Raw genomic sequence first — 19,904 nt, 5'->3', positions numbered from 1 at the left:
GTCTAAGAAACTGCTCATCAGTGGGACCTAGGTGAGGGTCTACCAGCGAAGGAAAGGTCTAAGAAAGCTGATGTGGGACCAGTGTGGCCTGGGTAGTTTCCCCTCTTTGGTTTCTGCCTTTGAAGCAGATCAGTATCTTCTAGAGAGGAGGTCACTACAGTCAGGATGGAGGGGAAAGGACACCAGGTTCAGAGTCAGTCTTCCTGTTGGGAAGAACGAACTGCTACGTAAGCCCTCTGCTAGGGTTTCCATCCCTTGAAGCCCTTAGCAATATATGGGATACAAGATTCCTTGTCCTAGCAGACTGAGCAAACCCACTGTTCCTCAGGCAATGGCAGACCTTCCTCATTGCTCCTCTTTCCTGTGCTTTCTTGAGAGTCCAAAACCCATTCTTCTCCTCAACCAGCACAATACCTTTCTTATCCTTTCAATCAAAAGGCAAAAACCTCAAAATTTTCCCCGTCCTGTGATTTTTTCTCTTATATTTGTCTTAATAAATATGCAGGGGGCACTGCATTCCTTTTTAAAATATGCAGGCCAAATGCCGGGTAGGAACAGCATAGGGGGTGGAAAGAAAGAGAGCAGAATTTGAGGGGTTAAACTCTGGCCCTGCTCTTTACTATGTGACCCTGAGAAAGTTACCTGTGTTTGAATTACCCCAACAGGAAAAACAAGCATTGGAATAATATTTTGTCATTGGGCTCTGAACGAATGCAGGGCAGTGCTTAAGGGAGCTATCCCATCTCATCGGTGCTGCCAACTACCGACTGTTTACGCATAAAATGAGAATTTTACTTACTCTTGGATGGTGTGGACATTGCATGAGATACTGTATTCGAAGGCCAGGGCCCTTTAATGCGGTGTTTCCTTTTTAAATGTTGGATGGTTTTAACTCATGCTTGCTTTCTTCATTTCTAGGCACCTAAAACACCCAATGATGAGGGATTTAATGGGTGGATTCCGCAATAATATCTGCTGGAAAACACCTTTGTTAACTTGTAGTTTGCTGTGTATTTCAGCCCCAGAAACGACCGAGAGAAGGTGCATAGTGACCTTATGTTACAAAAGGACCATTCATCTCTTTATTACTGTGTCTTAGTGATGCCATCACTTGGGGGTAAATTTTATCCTTAAGAACTGTTTTCAGGGGCTAGAGAGATGGCCCAACCATTAAAGACTAGGCTCACAAACAAAAATGTAAGAACTGTTTCCAGGATCTCAGAAAATGAAAGGAGAAAGGGCTCTCACTGGAGACCACAGCAGTAAAATAAGAGACTGTTCTAAAGGGGGAGTCTGGTTTTCACAGTTATTCTTACAGTAGTAAAATGAGAGACTGTTCTAAAGGGGGAGTCTGGTTTTCACAGTTATTCTTACAACTCGTGCTTCCCCATTTTTCCCAAATGAATGAAAGTCTACTGGGCTACAAAGATTTCCCTCTCTGTAGTAAACATTCTTAGAGATTTGGGAGCAGGAGTCAAATTCACCTGGCTACACACACATGAAACCACCTGATTTCTCACATTCCACCCTCAAAATTGATCATGTCTGTGCAATGTATGCTTAGAAAAAGCTTTGGTGAATTCTGGCAACAACTCCGTGGGCAAAGGTCCTTGCTGCCCAAGCACACACTCAACACCTACAGAAAAAGTCAGAATCAGTGGCACGTGCCTGTAACCCCAGTACAAGGAGCCAGAGATAAGTGCATTCCTGGGGCTTCCTGGCCAGCTAGCTTCACTTAACTGATGAACTCTAGGTTCAGTAAGAGACTGGGAAGCGATTGAGGAAGTCAGTCAGCACCAGTGTCTGGCCTCTGTATGCTTTTATGTGGGCACACCCACCTGCACAATGCACCCACACAGCACACACATGCACAAAATACCTCTACACACACTACACACACACACACACACACACACACACACACACACACACCCTTTTAAAATGTTATTTGGTCATAGACAAAGAGTTCAGTCTTCATTCAGGATCTTATATGTCAGAGCAAGAAGTGAGCAGCAAAAATCAATTTCCTCCAGACTCAGTCTCTTTGTGTCTGTGTTGGAGGCTGGTGCCCGCCAACTGGCTGACAATTGTTTGGTATTTGATAAACAGCTATTTTGTAGGATAGAGATCTGTAAGCCTTTCCCCTAAGCTTTGTCCACTTGCAGAATTCGGCCGCAGACAGAGAAAACCACAAGGTAGCTATTTATCAGCAGCAAGTGCTGTATTGTAAGGATTTATATTTGTTGCTTTTTGTAGAATTACCTCCTGAGCACGTTTATAAGCCATGCTTGATTAAACATTATTACTTATTGATCTGGTTTGTTTAAAACATTTGAATTCAAGCCTCTGCTGGCAAAGGTGCTCTGTATTTAGGACCCACAGAGCAGGGCTGAGAATTTTCTGCTTGTGCACCGAGGGTGCAAATCCACGGTTTGCATTCTCCTCTGGGCATCCTTGGAGGGAGAAAGGTACAGTTTCTAAGGGCTGTTTATGATGTCTAAGTTGAGGCGCTTGGGTTTCCTGACAGTTTCTGAAAGAGAAGGGGAGTGTTACATAGAGGCAACTACAGGCATCTGATAGATTTCTTGGCTCAGGGCATGCTTGGAATAAACAAGCTCTCCCTGGAAGAAGACACATTGTTTGAGTCTGAAGTAGAGAAAAAGAGCCCTTCCTCTTCCTTCCTTCGTTGCTTGCCTATATGGGATGTTAGTGTGTGAGTGTGCATAAGTGTGATAGCCCATCAGAGAGGTTGGGAGGCTCCAGGCTTTGGGTGAAGCTGCTGTCATGGAGGTCATGGGGCTGGGACACAAAGCCAACAAGCCTTACCATGTTTATTGTGAATCTGATTCTGAGCTGTGTGCACATTCAGGGAGGACTTTTAATCTGACACAGTCATATACAAACTTCTCCCATTGTCTTAGCTACTTTTCTCGTTTCTGTGATTAAAAGACAAACAAACAAACAAACAAAAACCCCTAACACAAGTGACCTCTTAAAGGAGAAACGGTTTATTTTGGCTCTCAGTTTGAAGGTACAGTCCATCGTGGTGGGGCGGTCAAGGTGGCAAGAGTTTGAAGCAGCTGGTCACACTGCATCCAAAATAAGGACGTAGAGAGCAATAACTACCTCTACTCGGCTAGCTTTCTCTTTAAATTAATGCATATATACACATATATTTATTTATAGTTATGAGTGCATTCGTGTGTGTGTGTGTGTGTGTGCATGTACATTTGCACATATAGGCACGTGTGCCACAGTGGTACATATGGAGGTGACAGGACAATTTTGTGGAGTCTTTTCTCACTGTCCTTCTTTCTGTGGACTCTGGGGCTTGAACTTGGGTTGCCAGGCTTGCAAAGTGAGTACCTTTACCCACTAAGCCTTCTTTCTCACCCATGTTCTCCTTTTTATACAGTCTAGGACCAAACCCAGGGACACTGTGCAGGCCACTCTTAGGTTGGTTCTTCTCACTATGATTAACCTGATTAAGATTAAGATTCCTCTAGGGTAGTCCTGAGGCTGGTCTACTAGGTAATTGCAGATTCTGTCCAGTTCACAATCAACACTGAATCATACCCATCTTCATTGCAAAGATTTTTTTCTTGCCCCAGCTCTACTAAGACTCTCTGGAACCCGTTTTCCATTAGGCCTTAGCCTTGGTCTGGAGGACTTGGACTAAAAGAGTCGCACCATATCCTGATGCACCCCTCCCCCCACTTAAAGTACTTGCTCGAGGAAACCCAATGTCACAGGAAAGTTTATTGTTATCCAACACCTGGACATAGAGCCCTGTCCCCCAGTTTTTGTGGCAGGAGAGGGGCTGACTTTCATAAGAGTTAGTAAGCAAACTTAGATGGGTTTCATGTAGACGAAGTGTCTCCTAACCCCATTTTACAATCTTTTGCTTCCTTGATTATATTAATCTCCTGCTCACCCCTCTCTATCCCCACAGTCTCCCCTTAACACCATCCTGCAGTCACCCTGGTACAAAGGGAAGTTGGGTTTTATTCTTGCTAGGCTGTTTTGTCTGTTGCAAGGGCAGATTGCCTACTGAGATTCTATCGCATCTTATCTAGCTTCTGGCTTTGTTTATTGGTGGCAGTTGCTAACCCTGGCTGTGACTCAGGAAGATCCTGCATCCTTGGGTGATGAGCTTCCCTTCTGAAAAAAATATGAGAGACCCCTACAAAGGGATACTAGTTTCCAAAGCCCTCACATTTCTCATACATTACAAAAACTCACCATGTTTAATCTGACTCTGACTTGTGTATGGTGTAGATAGAGGGAAGGCTTTCAACCTGGTATACGCTGACACAGAATCTCCTATCTTTATCACCCAGTCTGCGCACATAAACACACAGCAATAGCTAGTGAACGCATAATCTTGCTTTCTTCCCTTTCTATCACAGTTCAAATCTGTGCCAACTTTTACTCATTTTTAAACCATAAAAATATATCAGAAAGTTGTTATTCTATCGGATAGCAGCAACCGAATCAGATAGATAGGGCACCAGAGACCATTATAACACCAGAGTTAAAAAGACAGACTTTAAAGTCAGATGGACCAGAGTTTGAACTCTAGCCTTTTGCTAGTTGTGTGATCATGGATACATTTCTAAGAGTAGCAGACACTGAGATGCTCTATGCATCCTCGGAGCTGCTGGAAGAGGGAACTGGGATTGGTATGTAAAATAAAAAAGAGGTTGTTTAACTTAAAAGAAAAGAAAAGAAAAGAAAATGGAATCTCAGTTCTCAAATTTACACATAGATATTGCCAGTGTGATATTTAATATTTAGTTGGGGCAAGAAACACGCTTCTCTCCAGGCTTCCTTAATGAGATTTTCCTGCTAAGGGGAAAATTCTCATCCACGGTATTTGCAGAGCATTTGGAAGAAGTCCTGGCATTCAGAGAACTGCCTAAGCACTTGTTAAACAAGCTCTTTCCTCCACTGCCACTGCTGTTGAGGGGGCTTTGTGGCCCAGAAGGCCGGAGCTCTGCCTTGGAAGAGGCAGTGACTGTTGGAGAGGAACTGACGTCAAGGCCTACTTGTTTTAGTAGGTCGTATTCTAAGTCTCTGGTCCACAGAATCCCATCATGTTGTGGATGGATTCATGCTTGTGAACACTTCCAGTAAGCAGTCAATGGACACCTAAGAAAACGTTCTCCTCTTACAGACAAACATACACAGGATAAAAACACATGACACATGCTTCGGAAATGTCACTGAACTGAGTAGTTGGGTTATTTGGGTAACTTAGGTTTTCCGGTTTGATCTCTGAATTTTAATAGATATTCACAAAACCCTCAAGTCACTAATAATGAGCCAACAGAAAGACCCCTCCATTTCTTCAGAACAGGGGATGGGGAGCATGCCAACTTGTCACGACCCAGAGTTGTCTGAGGGACTCTCGGTTAGGGGATTGCTCGGATCAGACTGGTCTGTGGCCATGCCTGTGCAGAACTGTCTTGATTCAGGGTTGCTGAGGAGAGCTCAGCACACTGCAGATGGGAACATCCCAGTGCAGTGGGCCTGGCTTAATGAGAGGCTGGTTGATTGTGAGCCTGAGAGCAAGGCAGCAAGCAACATTCCTCCTTGGTTTCTGCTTTAGGACATTGTGCTTGGACTTCCCTCAGTGACGGATTGTGACGTGGAAGTAGACAAATAAACCATTTCCTCCGCAAGCTGGTTCTGTTCAGTACAGTATCACAAAAGCAGAGAGCCAACAAGGACCGAGCCGTCCATGTGGAGAACATGGCTGCCCTCCATGCGGGCATTGCCAGCTCTCAGGCTCTTTTATTGGGGGTAGGCAAAGAATTAGGGCACTGGGGAAAGAGGCAGGTTCTCAAAGAGATACCCAAAGCTTCCAAATGCTCAGGTTTCATCAGTCCTCAAACTGCTTGTCACTGCTGAGTTAAAAAAGAAGCAGAAGAGAAGGTGGGGGCCCTCGACTAGCCACAGAGCTAAAGGGTCCACTGATGATGGTAAACACAGTATTACTTTCCTGGTTCAAGGCTAACCAAGATAAAAGTAAACCCAGCTAGCGCTCTCCTGTCTCAAGTGCTCATCCTGAAGTTGAGGCCATCCTGCGACTGAGAGAAAAGTCAAAACCAAAAGAAATGGAATGTGATTAATTGTGTTTCCTTCCTGGTTGGCCCATCACCCTGGGTAGGCTCGGTTGTCATAGCTACACCAGTAAAAATCTCCAAAAAAGTGGACAGATGGAAGTATCAGGCCCCTTGCTCTCTCCTGACGTGGCCACCTTGGCCCTACAAGTTCACCCTTCTAGCTCTGTCCTTTTAAAGCTCCCGTCTTTCCCTCTGGTTCCTATTTTCTGGGACTGTGTTCTGAGAGAGGCATCCTCCCCTTAGATAACCTCACTGAGAACCAAGGGGATGCTCCAATTTCTGGGTTGCACTTCCCCACACCAAGCCGGCTTTTCTCTGCAATGGAGACACAGAAATGTTCAAAACCTAGTCACATGGCAATGCTCTGTCTGCCAGGCTGAGTCTCTCCCACAAACAAGTCATTTTACACATCCCTTTTTGGAAAAATGGCTGTGATCCTTAATCTTGACTGTCACCTTGATAGGATTTCAGATCACCGTGAATGCAAATCTCTGGGTATGACTTTGAGAGATTATTCAGCTTAAATTAGCTCAGGAAGGTTATACTAAATATGGGCGGTCCCATGATAGACTGAGCTCCATGGTTGAATATAAGTGGGGGCCAGCACTCATCTTTATCTGCTTCCTGTCTGCAGACACAATGTGCCCACCCACCTCTTGCTCCTGCCTGCATGTGTTTCCTGCCATCTGGACTGGATCCCCTGGATCTGCAAGTCACACAGACCCTCCCTTCCTTCAGTGGTGTTTATCACACCAAAGACAAACATAAGCAAGGCAGAGGCAGTTCTTCAGGCAGCAGGAGAGTCCAGACCCCAGAGTGAGGAGCGCCGTAACTTACCATCTCTGCCCACAGCTTCACCAACCCTGAAGAGCCCTCTACTTTTCAGAGTGGTACAAACATGATAAAGCCTGTGACCCGCAGGGGTCCCTTCTGGCCAAGTCACACCCCCAACTAGGGTAAGGAGAGCGTGTGGGCACATGTGGTTCATTCATTCCTTTCTTTGACTGTGAGTTTGGGACATTTGTTCCTTTCCTATCAATGACAGAATCCACAGACAGCCCTAATAATCTCCATATTACATCTATAAAGCTCCAATACGAAGAAAGCCCAGTGTCCTTAACTCAATATTCCCTGTTACCACCGTTTCACAGGCAAATTAAAATAAAACCGTTTTGTTGTTGTTGTTCTTGTTTTTTGAGACAGGATTTCTCTGCTTAAGAGCCCTGGCTGTCCTGGAATTCCCTCCGTAGACCAGGCTGGCCTTGCACGCCTCCGCCCCCCCCCCAAGTGCTGGGATTAAAAGCATGCACTGTCAGGAGCCATTTCCCTCCAAAATTGGCAGAGCCTATGCCACACCCAATTATCTGCTAATAGAGAGCTATCTGTTAGCGGAACCCGCCCCACACTCCAATTATCTAGAGAACTAGGAGTGTCAACTTGCGACTTCCTGACCGAGGAATCGTGACCTGACGTATAGTAACCTCCTGGCCAAGGACCTCGCGACTGGCTGGAACCACCACTGCAAGATTCCTTCCTGCCCATGCCCCTGCCCCCCAAATTTCTCATCCTATATAAGCTGTAACCATGACTCTAATAAACGGAGGCTTTGACAAGAACCCTGCTTGGCCTTCTTCCTGCCTCCCGCCCATGTCTTTCAGAGAGCGCCTCTCCGGGACCCTGGAATAACTGACCAGCCAGGCGGGTTACAACCCCTAGACTAACTAACCCGCCGAGGCGGTTTACAATGCACCACCACTGCCCAGCTAAAACACAATCGTATTCTAATGGCTGATAAACTTTGGGGTATCTTAGATTGTGTCTGCCTCACCAGGACTGATAGCTTTGCGTGGATCCAGTATTTACAGGCTGATTCCCACCTATAACAACACTAAGAGGGGTCATCAGTATTACCCAGGAAAACGGATTTAACCGAGTCTGACTTTTTTTCACCCTTCTGCTCAATATCTCTATCAACCTCTTTCCATGCAGCTCCATCCTGGTGAAATAGGAATGGTTTCCATGGCAACAGTTTTCTCCCAGGGAGGTAGGCGCTAAGGTTTGACTCCCACAGAAATGCATCTTGCCATGGGATCTGATTGATCTCGTAAGCAACTAAATAGCTGTGATGATTTCCAAAGAAGAGCCTGGGACAGGGTGTACAAGCTGGGGCAGGCAGTGCAGGGTGATGGCTGGACCTCCTGCTAGCATCACACAGGGAAAGAAGCCCAGTGTGCAGCAGTTCCGGAGCCTCCCTCCTGGGACCTGGATGACTATCTGGGGCTCTCCAGCATGGCAGTGGTGGTTCAGACCGAGACAGAGAGAAGGGGCTTGATGTAATAACACGCTACCCACCGCCTGCCTTTCCTCATATTTCCTTGAAAAGATGAGCTCTTCTGAAGGCAACCAGGAGGCAGGAATTTCTAATTATCTGCTGCTCCGTTAAGGTTATGAGTTACTATGGTGCATTCACCTCCATTTCCCTATCTTAGCAACCCCTGTTACTTTACAATATCACTTTAAAATTATAACAAATCATCTCAAATGTATTAATTACATTAAAAATCTAAAAATGATGATAAGTGTTATGAAAAGCTCTCCCTCTGGTGTGCTAGAATTCACCAGCTGGATTCCCTGAGAGCGCTGAGCCCAGGGGTTTCTTCTGAACGGTGGCCTTCCCCGCTGACCCAGCCGGCACAGACTGGAGAAGGAATCACAGGAATCACGCACAGCCTCAGGTCCTGAGACTGCTTCTCGCACCTCTGCGGATGGCAGAGAGAGGCCGCATCAGCCCCAGCATGACGGCACACATGCTAAGAGCACCGCTTCGAAGGCACGGTGAGCAGGTCCCTCAGCACCTATACTGCGCCTACTCAGGAGAAGATAATGGCTGCCACGAGCCGTAAGTTCTGGCCCCTCCACCGGCATCTTGCCCTTGTCCCTCAGCTCATCCCTTGAGGCCATCCCTACTCCTCTGTCAGAAACCCATTATCCTTTCACGGAAATTGATTCACATGAAATTTTTATCAAAGCCAATGGTTTCTCTTTTAAATCTTTCATTTTTGATTGTCCAATGAGACTCTGCAGTTCAAAGAACTCTTGATAATACTGACAGGGTGGGAACAATGCTTGTGAGAAAAAGAGGCCTTAAACTTGCTCTATTGTCACTGTTGGATAAAAAGCAAACCTGACGTGGTTTTGTAGGATGAAATCTTTTTTTTTCCTCCTCTGGGCTTCTTCCTCTTTGAAATATCCCTCAGAGACCACTGACAACCTGGTTCTACCAGCAATGGTGGCCGACCTGAAGTCCCCACGCCATGACCCTTCCCAGAATGCTGAACATGACCTGCTTTGTTGTAGATCTGCTGCTGGCTACTTCTACTTCAGACCTGGTCCCTCTTTTCTGCATGAGCCCTGGACATAGGGCTGGCCTTCTTATCTGCTGCTTTTAACCTTGACTTCTCTCTGATCCGTGTGTGTGTGTGTGTGTGTGTGTGTAGTCATGCATCTCCCCCCGGCCCCACCCCCACCAAATCACCATCACAGGCATAAATCATTAAGGGTACAGGTGTACATCATTCAATGATAGAACACTTGCCTAGCATATGTTTAATCTCTCACACTGAAAAACTAAACACAGCATAGTATCCAAGCTGGTAGTTAACACCGCTCACAATACCATGCTTAAATGCGGCCCTGAAATGCATATATTTCATCTGCGTATATAGCATCCTCCTTCCTCTGAATGCTTTCACTGGAGTACATCGTGTTTGCTTGTTTCTCCTTTCTGTTTTTGACAAGTGTCTTCTTGATTGCTGTGGTTGTGGGAATAGGAAATGTCCCCCATGTCTCCGGCATCTGAATCTTAGGCCCTGGTTGATGGGAAGGTTGTGGAACCCTCAGAAGACAGAGTCTTGTAAGAGGAAGTAGGTTACTGGGGCCAGCCTTGAAGTTTTAGTCTGGTCCCACTTCCCGTTCACTCACTGCTTCCTGACTGCTGATGCGCTGTCACCACTGCTTCCTGTTCCTGTTGCTGTGTCTTCCCTGTCATGATGACGTGAGCTCCTCGTTGTAAGCCAGAACGAACTCCTCCTCCTTTAAACTGCTTCTCTTTGCAGTGTCTGGTCACAGCAAAAGAACTGTAACTAACACAGTTGTCTTCCATTTAGAACAATCTCCTCTGCCCACTTCCAGCTGTGTATTTAGCGTTGATTGGAGTGAAGTGTGAAGAAGCAAAGGGGAAGGGGAGGAGGAAGTAGATAAAAAGTATTATTTTGAGTCAAGAAAGCCCAAAGGAGAAAGACAGGGCTGCAGGAAGAATAGAGAGGAGAGGGTGGGAGAAGTGGGGAAAGAATCAGGCTTGGAATCCAGAGGTAGCACTGTGGCGTTAGTGACCCCAAAAGATCAGTTATCAGGCCTGGCATGTTTGCAGCCCAGAACGCTGGGGAATGTTAATGTTAATGCAAAACAAACAAAACCCCACAGGTTTCACCTTATGGGAACAAGAGATAGTTTGTTCAGGAGCCATTTTTGCTTATGGCTCAGGAACACAGGTGTAGGTTACCCCAAATTCCACATTACATGGAGGTAGTTTCATAGTTTTGCAGAACAATGAGAGTCATTGGTAAGTATATCAGAGAGGCCATTGCAGCAAGATGGGGAAGCTCTTCTATAGGCCTAAGATGCTTGCTGTCTGCTGGCAATTTTAGCTTCGGGGTTGGTGGAAGCCAGTGGGTCTAAGTTGATTCCAGAAGGTTTTTTATATATTAGTGACAGGATTAGTTCTGACACAGAGGTGGGCAAGCAATGGCTGTCGGGAGCAGGCTGAAAGTATAGCGGCCTTATAGGATAAGGTAGATTTTGGGCCTGTAACCCTTTCCACAGCATCGCAGTCAGCCACCTACCCTGGGGACAGCAGGACCACATGTAGGGACACTGGCATTAGAGAGACTGTAAACAGTTCCTCTCAAGATGGCATAAAGTAAACCCTCCTAAGCTCATCAACCTCCACCCCCTCTCTCTCCCTCCATCCTTCCAGCCTTCTTTTTATCCTATCTTTTGGTGATTTCAATTCTTTGGTTGAACCCTACCCAACACAGAGGATAGGATGGTGAGGAATGATCCAGTAGATGGTACCACACCCAGGAGGATGTAGGTAGCACAAATAGACATGAGGGGTTATTATTTAAAAAGATAGAAGAAGACATGGTGTCGGGGAAGGTAGAATGGTGGGGTGGATCTGGAAGGAGTAGGGGGAAGGCTAATATACATTCACTATGATCAAAATACATTGCATGGAATTCTCAAGGAATTAATAACAATGCAATGTGCTTTCTAAAGGGGTGTAAAAACCATCTAATTCTAGAATAGGCAAATTAGGTCTCCTTTGATGACAAAGAACATCGTGTATATAAATAATCAAAACCCCAAACTCACTGAGATGCCACTTCACCCCCCACTAGGATGAACTCAGTAAAGGAGGCAGATGGGAGCAAGGGTTGGTGAAATGATGACATTAGAGTGTTTGAGCATTGCTGGTGAGTGTGCACAATGGTGCAGCTGCTACAGACGGTGGAGGGGTGGTCACTCCGGGAGATGGAGCCACACAATGACTTAGCAATCTATTCCTAGGTTTGCCCAAGATAGCTGAAAACACATATCCACACAAAAGTGTTCATACTGGCTAAGCTGTGGAGACAGGCCAAATGCCCACCAAGTGACAAATGGATCCAGAGAATGGAACACACTACAGTTGAGAGAAAAGAGGCAGGCGGGTCCCATCTACGTGACTAAGTGGATGGGCCTTCAAAGCCTGATGACCAGAAGAAGCCAGCTGCAGAAGGCCACATGTCCCATGGTTCTAAGCAAATCAAACGTCCAGGATGAAAAAGTAAATGAGTTGTCAGAGGCAGGGGTGAGCGCAAAGTAGAGTGATTGCTGATGAACACTAGGTTTCTTGCCAGGGAGACTGAAAAGGTCCTCGTTTAGATGGCTGTGATGTCTGTCCAACGCAGTGACTATTCTAAACCCTACTAAATGGGTGACCTTTTTTGGTAAATGAATTGTCTCTCCATAAAGCTATGTAAAAAATATAATGTGTCCCTGGTAAATCTGCCAGGCTGAGATACAGAAAAACTAAATGAGATTGGGCATGTGGGAGGTTACACTTTCTATATGAGCTAGGGAAATCACGAAGCCTTGAAGTCATTGCTGCAAATAGAATTCTGCTCACTTAGAATGAAAACTGCAGTTGCTGGAAACCGTTGTGAGTTCACATTGAAATAAACACCACCAAACCAACTATTATGTGGTTGTACGAAGGTGCGAATGAACCTAGCACAATGTCCTTGTGGAAGAAAGAAAGCAAATGTAGCTAGATGTGTGCTTATTTAAATAAATGTCCTTACTTAAATGGCAAAGGGGATATGTGTGTGTGTATTGTGTGTGTGTTGTGTGTGCATCTTGTATTGTACTGTTCGTATGTGGTGCATGCATATTAGTATGTGGACGCATGTGCTGGGTATGTGTTGTGTGTATGAGTTCTATGTGTGTTTGTGTGCTGTGTGTGTGTTGTATGTGTGTGGTGCATGCTTGCTAGTATGTGGATACACGTACTGATTATGTGTGAGCAGGCCAGAGGAGGACACGAGGTACCTTCCTCTGTTCTCCACCTTATTGCCTCGAGACAGGGTGTCTTCCTGAACTAGATGCTCACTGGGCCAGGATAGTTAGTCAGCAACCTCCAGGGATCTGTGTGTCCTTTATGCTGGGGTTACAGGCACACACCACCATGCCTGACTTTTAATATGGTGCCAGCAATTTGAACTCGGGTTTTCACGCTTGCACAGGAAGCACTCTTACCTACTGAGCCAAAGGCAAGTGTCAGAACAGCAAAGCACAGCTTTGGGAAGGGATTTTAGGAATGGAAGTGTTTAGTGACTGCCAGGGGTAGGGGTATGGTGTTAGTGAGCTAGGGAATGGGGCAACAGAAAGCATACTTGTCACATTGGACTAATTAATACCTTGATTGCTGTGACTACACAAACGTATAGGGGTGATAAAAATTATATCCAACAACATACACAGATAAGGATACAAGTAAAACTGGGAATCTAAATACAATCAGTAGAACTTACCAGTGTCTATATTTAGCAATACTGGGAGACTTTGCTATTGTTTAGCAAAATGTTACCAGTATGAGAAACTAAGAAGTCCACCAAGGGCTTTCCTGTCCTACTTCTAACAACTGCATATGGGTTGAAAATGAATATAAGCTCCATTTAAAGAGAGAGGGCTGGCAAGATTGCTCAGTGGGTAAAGGTTCCGGATGATCTGAGTTTGATTGCCAGGCCCCACAGAGTGGTGAGAGAATCAAATCCTGCAAATTGTCCTCTGATCACAGTAGGCCTTCTGTGGCATGCGGGCCCCTCTCCCAAGCACAAGTGTATGCGCGCGCGCACACACACACAACAAATGAATAAATAAATAAATAAGGTGTAATAAATAGTTGAGAGGACCAAGAAGATTGTTTAGTCTGTAAAATGATTGCCTGACAGACATGAGGGTCTGAGTTAGGTTCCCAGTACCTGGGATAGCCTGCACTTAGTCACAACACCAGAGAGGTAGAGCCCTGCAGATCCCTGGGCTGGGCAGACCAGCTTGCCTGGCCTTATCGATGAGTTTCAGGTGAGTGAGAGATGTGCCCTCTCTCTCTTTCTCTCAAATACAATAAAATAAATAAAATAAAAAGATGGAATGATACCCACTCTGCATCTGCACGCACATACCATGTACATATGACAAAGAGAGGTAGGGAGGAGGAGGAGGAGGAGGAAAGAGAGAGAGAGAGAGAGAGAGAGAGAGAGAGAGAGAAGCTTCAAAAGCTAAAAGCCTAGAACATGGTCTCAGTCTTATGTTTTGCAATAGAACCTTTCAGCTTTTTACCCTCATAGAAGACCTGGGAGGCTGTCAATAATAATTACTTTTAGGGTCAAGGAAGACACATGTAGGCATAGGCTGACTGGAGTTGGAGCCTGACTCTCCCATGCAATGTGTGTAAGTCTGGCCATGTGAACCCTTGGTGCCTTGGTTTCTTCCTTAGCAAACTGGGCTAGTAGAATGCCCACAGCATTGAGTCCTAGAGATGAGTTAGCTCAACACACATGTGGTGTTTGCAATGGCACTTGAATACATGCTAAGCACCCAGTACAGTGTTGGGTGTGAAAACGGTAATCCTATGAAAAGAAAGATTGCCCAAAAGGCAAGGGACAATACGCTTTCTATGGATGCTCTGTGTTGACTGATGTTTCTGTCCCACCGGTCCCACAGAAATATACAGAGGTCTACATTATTGTAGACTTATTATTAACTCTTTCCTACATCTTATATTAGCCCATTATTCTTGTCTGTGTTAGACATGTGGCTTGCTACCTTTTTCGGCAAGGCAGTCACATCTTGCTTGCTCTGTGTCTGGGTGACAACTGTGGACTGACTCTTTGTCTTCCCAGAATTCTCCTGTTCTTATTGCCCTGCCTATACTTCCTGTGACTACTGACCAATCAGCATTTTATTAAAATACAATTGACAGGGTACAGACCATTGTCCCACAGTATTTTCGAGTCACCACCCCACCAAGGGCCCCACGAAAAGCTACCCAACTGCCTCTGTTTCCATGTTCATGACACACCCAAAACTGGCAAGCTTGAGAGGTCTGGCCTGGAAGGCCGAAGAGAAACAGCATGGGGTGTGACTTAAGGCCTCATCTAAGAAATGCATTTGCATAGCCATCTGTATCTGGTAAGAAAAATACCACGAGAAAGGTACCAGACACTAGGGGATCATTTTATATTTTTATATTTGTTTGGCAAGGGAAAAAATCAAATAAAATTTCAATTAGGAGGTATATGATTTTAGTATAATTTTCTATACCATTTCACAATAAAAGAATAATTTATTTTGAATATATTTATGTGTGTATGTATATATGTATGTACACACACAAACACACATATATTGAGAGTTCCTGGAAAGTAGTTGTGTTGACAAAGGCTGACGGATTAAAACTCCAATGACTGTGGACAACTTGGAATAAATGCTACAGGTCTGGGGCCTAACTACAATTTTTCCTAGGCTACCTTTAGCTCCACTAAAGAGCCTTTTATTGCATACCTCTGAGTCCGGCCTAACATCCTGAAAAAAGATAAAATCTGTTGGAATGTCTTAACATAGAAAGCCCTGTCCTCCTCCAATCAGAGGGTGACGGGGCCTATTTACCTGTCTGTAACCTGCTTCTTTCATGTTTCCATCAAAGTCTTTTTAAACTGTCTTGGTTGTGCTGTTCTGGTTCTAACACCACAAAATCTCCATGAAACAACCTCCACTTTCCACAAGGGAATTTAGGGTCACCTAAGTCTTTGTTCCTGGGCTGTGGCCACTTTATATGTGGCTCCAGAATAAACTACTTCTTAGTCCCTTTGAGGTAAGAGTGGTGTTTTTGCATTAGATTTCTTCCAATTGAAAAATCTACTTTGCATACCTTCTATCTGTACGTTATCCTCGCCCACCCAGAAACCACAGGTGTTATTTTTCTCTCTGATTGACATCTTGCTCCAAAATGTCATTTCCTAAATTTTACTCACCCTTGTTAAAGCTAAAACACTGAAAATACAGCTGAATCAAATTACACTTGCCAACCATTTTACAGCACGGGGCTTTGGGGTTAGATGATCGATTGTCTAGCAACTTAGGGGGAAACCCTTGTGATGTGGGATTCCCCTCTGTATGCTGTGGTTATCATTAATGAATAAAGAAACTGCTTTGGACCTATAGCAGGGCAGAACTTAACTAGGTGGAGAAAACTAAACTGAATGCTGGGACAAAGAGGGTGGAGTCAAGGAGAAGCCATGGAGCCTCTGCTCAAGACAGGCGTGCTGAAATTTTGCTGGTAGGCCATGACCTTGGGGTGATGCACAGATTAATGGAGATGGATTAAATTAAGATGTAAGAGTTAGCAAATAAGAAACTAGAACTAATGGGCCAAGCAGTGATTTAAATAATATAGTTTCTTTGTGATTATTTCAGGAGTCTGGGAGGCCATAAAATGAACAAGCAGCCTCCTGACAACACCCTTGCATCTTTGAACACTATCTGCCTTTTGAATATTACATGCTCATGAGGTTCAGGCCGTGCTGAGAGCAAAGGCCAGTCCTGAGGATTCTCCTCACAGGTCTGGCAGACAGGAGCATAGTCACTCTGACAGTCTAGGAAGGGAGCCATGGATCTTTTCCCCAGTGCAGTATCAGGATGCTGAAGGAGAGGTTTTTATACTTTCTTCCTGAAGGGGTGCTGTTAGGAAAACTCATATGTATCCATCTGTCTGCCTGTCTGTTCACTTATCAAATCCTTTACGGAGTATGGACTCAGTGAAAGACATTGGTTCATTACTGCAGAGCCCAACACAACCCAGGCTGTGGTCCTGAGAAGCCAAAATTCCAGAGGAGAGGCAGGCAGGCAAACGAACACAGAAGAGTGTTACGGGGTGCGTGTTAATGTAAGCCTCAGAGAAGGAGAGTCATGCCCCGTGTGGGCAGAAGGTGCTGTGGGGGCAGCACATGGAAGCAGAAGGCTATAGACTGGGGATAGGGTTTCAGAGAGGCCCCAGACAGAGCTGACACTCGAGAAGGAAACTCAGCAGGAACAGGCAGGAGGGTAAGCAGCCTAGCCAGGCAGGGGCAGTGGGCAAGGCCACAGGGAGAGATGGTGCAGGGATGTCTGGGTGCTTTCGTTCTTTGCACCATTATCATCTCTAGCTTGTTAGGTTTCTCAGCTAGCAACTGCACACACTGTTCTGTGTGTCTATTGCACTCGCTCAGGGATGGTCTGGAATAATGTCCTCTTAGCACAGGTCACCTGTGGCCAGGGCTCGAGGCCAGTCTTACAGTCAATTCTGATATCTATTTACCCTGAATGTTGAGTCCTTTGTTGATTGTTACCACGTTAGCACACCACTGTTTCAGAAAGCCTTGAGGATTTTTCAGTTTGGTCTGAGTGATTGAGGAATTTGAAAGCAAATGACGGTTGGACCTAGAACCTATAAACTAATACTCACCACATAGCATCACACCATTTCCAAGAATACAGCTTGTATAAATGCCATGATAGGCTTTTCATATTCATTTACCCAGATCAAGAAGATCACATCAGGGCTTGCAGTGACTTGGAGCAGAATGAGGGTTTCCTAGTCATGGGTACCTGCCTAAGTGCAGTCCTGCCTCCCCAGTCCCCCCACGTGTTTATCCCAGTGCTGCTAAGATGCTTGGAACAACTTGGAAACACCCTTAGAAAGATCAATCCCCATTGCTTGTCCATTTATTAAAACCAAGCATGTGATCATGTTAATATACTATTAACACAGACATTTCAATTATTGTTTATAATAAAAAAAGAGAGTCTGGCTGGAAGAGACCATGGGTGAAAAGTCTCCGTCAGGAGACTGATAAGATCTGAGTTGACAGACCACAGGAAACCTGCCCAATGGAAGCCTGTGTCTTCTAATGTTCACACCGTGTATTAACCCTTTGCTTCCAATAATGTGACCAATAGAACATCAGGAGGGTCTGTGCTTCCACTCCTTGAATCTGAATCTGTTCCACACAAGAGATGTGACAGAAATGACCCTATGTGTCTTCTAAACTTGGTTACAAATCCTCTCTCTCTCTCTCTCCCTCCCTCCCTCCCTCCTCCCTCCTCCTTTCCTCCTCTTCTCTTTCTCCTCCATCCACCCCACCCCCCTCTGCCTTTTCTCCCTTTCTTTCATCGCCATCTGTTTTTCTTTTCTTCTTCTTTTCCCCATGGATGCTCTCACTGTGAATTGAGCTGGATCACACCAACCTGCCAGCCACTTGAGTGATGAGCCCTTTGGAAATGGCTTCTCCAACCCTCCTCCTGCTCTCAGCTGACTAATTCAGGCTAGCTAGTACCTGACCGCAAGCTCACGGTGGGGCCTCAAGCAGAATCAGGTCCCCCACTCCCAGCACAGTACCCTGAGAAAGGATGCTTGACTTTGGTTTCTGTCTATGACCACTAGGCTGAGCAAGGCTTTTGTTGGTCAAAGTTGACTTTAACTGTTGAATGTGAGGAAAAGTCACTGTGGAGTTTTGCTGACATAAAATTATTATCCCACCCAGATAACTACAGAAAACCCCGTCTCTAAAATGGTTATCTACCATCTCTCTCTCTCTTTGTGTCTCTTTGCTTTTCCTTCATCCTCTCTCTCTTGTCTTCATCTCCTTTGCACTCTCTTTCCCCTTCTTTCTTGCTGCCATTCTTACTTCTCTTTTCCTTGGTCTGCCTTTGGCAGGGTTATGAGAACAGGAGAAATAAACTGGCCAGATAAAAGGGTAAAGGCCCCCAAAGCAGTTCTGCCTCTTGGGTTTGGCTGGAAACTGGAAATGACTTTGATCCTGTCAGGAATTATGTCCCAGATGGAGACCAGAACTGGGAGAAATGTTTAGGGTCATTAGTGCATGGGTTGGGCTCTTGCTATCTTTCTTGTCTTTTTCCTTAGCAGACTAACGAGCATCTGAGAGAGTGTTAGAAAGTCCAGTCCAGACAGAAGGGTGGAGAAGCTGGATGTGCCTTATGGGTGGGACAGCTGAAGCCACCTTACCTCCAGCATGCTGCAGCCCAGTAAAGACCTTCATTGCAGCTCTTTCTTGGGAGTGGCTTCTGTCACACCGGAACTCATGATTTTGTTCTCATAACTTTCTTCCTATAATGAAACTCCTTTCTAAAAACCAGCCTTCATCTTCATAAAATTCATGCCTCACGTTTTCATGATGAAAGGACTTAAGATCCACTGTCTGGGGTGGCTTTGGCATCCGTGGATTGCTGGAACCCTAACTCATCCAGTGAGGCTCACCTAAGACAAACAAGCCTCTACTGTATTTAGGAGCCCTGGCTGTTCCCCTCTGATATCAAAGGACCTGTGGTGCTCTTAGCTAAAACTATGGCAGTAGAGACAAACTATGCAGAGGAGTTTAGGTTGGGTGGGGTAGGAGCTAGCAGCTTTGCCTGGAATGCCTCCACTGCACACTGAAGGTGGAGGAATTTTTACACAGAGCTCTCTCTAGAAGACATGCATTTATATAACTCACCAGCGCGGGTGTAATTAGCCGAGGAACATAATACAAATAGCTCAATTTTCCTAAACCGTCATTGTTAATGAGCTATAAATATGGGCTCTCTAAAGAAAAAGATGGCATAGGCAAGCCATCCGCATTTAAGGCCTTCAGTATAATAGTTGCAATGATCCAGCTACTGGGTTCCACTAAAACTCCTATCTGGTTTGGTGTCAAATTAATTCTCTCAACATGTATTTTTCCAAAATCACCAGTATGGTTTAAAAGAGAGAAATATGTTTGCTTGTAAACAGGGCAGAGCAAACTAACGGACTCCTTAACCAGTAGAAGAAACTCCTGACAGGGGCAGGATCCAACTTCTGTGCTTACAGATAGCAACTAACTTTTGGAGCTAATAACATGTGTTCAAAACCTTTTTTATGCCTTTCGAGTGCCTGATAGAATTTCTCTTCTCCTGGGAATTAAATTTGATGATCAATAGCTCCAGCTCTTAGAGTTATTTCCGGTTACTGTTGTTATGAGCAATATAAGTTTATCTTTACTCCCTATAGATTAAACTTTGAAAAGGAAGGAGGAGATGATTGCTATGGTCTGAAACTGTACATCTGTCCAGCCTATCAACACATCAGCAATTAGTTTT

At 45.1% G+C, this 19,904-nt stretch overlaps 1 protein-coding gene across 9 annotated transcripts in view; it reads right to left on the bottom strand.

Moving 5' to 3' along the window:
- Nucleotides 1–19,904, bottom strand: part of Trim9 (tripartite motif containing 9) — a 107,869-nt gene that overhangs the window by 50,776 nt on the left and 37,189 nt on the right. The window lies entirely within an intron of this gene.

This window comes from Microtus ochrogaster, chromosome 1 (assembly GCF_000317375.1).
Source record: "Microtus ochrogaster isolate Prairie Vole_2 chromosome 1, MicOch1.0, whole genome shotgun sequence".
NCBI classification, from domain to species: domain Eukaryota; kingdom Metazoa; phylum Chordata; class Mammalia; order Rodentia; family Cricetidae; genus Microtus; species Microtus ochrogaster.
This window is presented reverse-complemented; position numbering and strand designations above follow the sequence as displayed.